Here is a 2927-nt window from a genome sequence, read left to right as displayed (position 1 = left end):
TTCACATGGCGGAGGAAAGAAAGGGTGGGGTCCAGGATGATGCCAAGGTTACGGACGTGAGTGGAGGGGGTGACAATGGTACCATCAATATTTAGGGTGAAATCCTGGGTGTGGCTGGTGAGGGATTTTGGACCGATAATGATGATTTCTGATTTATTGCAGTTTAGTTTAAGAAAGTTATTTTGCATCCATGCTTTGATGTCTGTGAGGCAGGTGCTGAGGGTGGAGAGAGTGGCTGGAGTGATAGTCTTGGTGGAGAGGTAGAGCTGAGTGTCATCTGCATAACAGTGAAAACGCAGGCCATGTTGGCGGAGAATCAGACCAAGTGGAAGGATGTAGAGGATGAAGAGCAGGGGACCAAGTACTGAGCCTTGGGGGACACCATGAGTGATGGGGGCAGTGGGGGATTTGCAGTTGTTGATAGAGATGAATTGGTGCCTGTGTGAGAGGTATGATTGGAGCAAGGTGAGGGGGATTCCGGAGATGCCAACGGAGGACTGGAGACGAGTGATGAGGATGGGGTGACTGATGGTGTCAAAAGCAGCGCTGAGGTCTAGGAGAATGAGGATGGAGAGGGAACCAGAGTCGGCAGAGAGGAGTATGTCGTTGGTGACCTTTAGAAGAGCAGTTTCGGTGCTGTGTTTGGTGCGGAATCCGGATTGAAATGTATCATAAAGGTTATTGTTGTCGAGGTAGGATTTTAATTGGGAGGCAATGGCTCGCTCAATTATTTTTGAGAGGAAGGGGAGGTTGGAAATGGGGCGGAAATTATCAAGGGTTTCAGGGTTGAGACCGGGTTTTTTTAGTAAGGGGGTGACGGAAGCAATTTTGAGGGCGGGGGGAAATAGGCCAGTGGTCAGAGAGGTGTTTACGATGGAGGTGATTAGGGGAGAAAGGGCAGGGAGACAAGCCTTGACTAGGATGGAGGGGATAGGGTCCAGGATGCAGGTAGAAGTTTTCATTGTAGAGAGAATGGAGGATAGGTCCGATGCAGTGATTTCAGTGAAGGATGTAAAAGGTGGGTTGGGCGGTGGAGAGGGGGTTGAATCCGGAGGGGAGATAGTGTTGGCGGAGGCAATTGTTAGTTGGGTGTGGATTTTGTCAATTTTTGTTTGGAGATGTGACAGATAGGAGACACATTTACTGACAGTGAAGGAACAGGAGATTGTGTCAGAGGGTTTAAGAAGTGTGTTGATGGTGGAAAACAGAGTCCTGGGGTTGTTGCTGCCAGACTGTATGATAGCGGAGTAGTGGGAGGGTTTAGGGTACTGGGTATACAATATATAAATTAGTACTACTGAGTAATAGTGCTAATCAGATCTATGTACAGAGTTGTAGTATATGTACAGTGATACAGGTATAAAGACACTATGGTAGTAATTAATATTGGCCAGCAGAGTAACTAGTAAGAGTAGGTAAGGGATATGTATTATGAAGTATTTATTGGTGCGTATTCTTTGCTTTTTTACTGGTGTAACCTGATGTACTGTGCTAATGTCTGCTATTAGGCCTATTTCATATTCAGTTGTGCTCTAATAAGGTTTGACTGATTGATTATTGAACACTATTCACGATTATTGAGCCGTAGATGGAAGGGAATGTCAGAGAAACCGGTATTCCTGCCAGTCTAATTGTCGGGAATGTTTTCCCATTTACCCCAAAATAGTTTGGAACGTTTTGACTCGTTTTCGCAGCTTCTGGTATTGATTCACAGCATAATTGCGCCATAAGAGAAGACAACTGTGGCTTTGCATCGATCGCTCCAAATCCCATGGTATCCGCGCCGAAATTAATCAATACTCAACCTTTTGTTTAACTACGGCTTCGAAATAACTAAGCAGACGGTACATAACGATCCTCTGGTGATTACTGGAAATCGTGTCGTGAGGAGAAGGTTCCTCTATAATTACATAAGTCGACGCTTTATCTTCGCGTCGTCAGTGTGATTATATTATAACGCACGCTGAGCCCAATTTCAAACGGACGGTGGGAGTTTGTAACGCAGAACAGTGCCTATTAACACTGTCCCTGGGTGCTGTCTCTGGAACCATGAGTCTGTAGAGAGAGAGAGAGAGAGAGAGAGAGAGATAGGGAGAGGGAGAAAGGGAGAGAGAGATAGAGGGAGGGAGAAAGGGAGAAAGGGAGAGAGAGATAGAGGGAGAAAGGGAGAGAGGGGGAGATAGAGGGATAGGGAGAGGGGGAGAGGGAGACAGAGAGATAGAGGGAGAACTGGAGAGAGAGAGAGAGAGAGAGAGAGAGAGAGAGAGAGAGAGAGAGAGAGGGAGGGAGATAGGGATAGAGAGGGAGAGAGAGATAGGGAGAGGGATACGGAGAGATAGAGGGAGAGGGAGAGAGAGAGAGAGAGAGAGGGGGGGGGAGGGAGATAGAGGGAGAGAGAGAGATAGGGAGAGATAGGGATACAGAGAGATAGAGGGATAGGGAGAGAGGGGGAGAGAGATAGAGAGGGGGAGAGGGATACAGAGAGATAGAGGGAGAGGGAGAAAGGGAAAGAGGGAGGGAGAGAGATATAGAGAGGGAGAGAGAGATAGAGGAGAGAGAGAGAGAGAGAGGGAGGGAGGGAGGGAGGGAGGGAGGGAGGGAGGGAGGAGAGAGAGGGGGAGAGAGAGGGCGATAGAGAGGGAGAGAGGGAGACAGAGAGATAGAGGGATAAAGGGAGAGAGGGAGGGAGAGAGAGAGAGGGAGGGAGGGAGAGAGGGAGGAAGATGAAGATGTACTGCTATACCTATACCCAGCTGGCCCTCAGAGAAACCCTCTGTGTGGGGTCATCGAGAGGGGGGGGGGGTTGGTGAAACAGAATCCTGGAGGATAGGGTGGTCCGGGGGGCCTGGATGTGGTAGTCCGGGGGGCCTGGATGTGGTGGTCCGGGGGGCCTGGATGTGGTGGTCCGGGGGGCCTGGATGTGGTGG

Source organism: Notolepis coatsorum (genome assembly GCF_963971535.1).
Source record: "Notolepis coatsorum genome assembly, chromosome: 10".
NCBI classification, from domain to species: Eukaryota; Metazoa; Chordata; class Actinopteri; order Aulopiformes; family Paralepididae; genus Notolepis; species Notolepis coatsorum.
The sequence above is the reverse complement of the archived record's forward strand: the minus strand, read 5'-3'. Positions refer to the sequence as shown.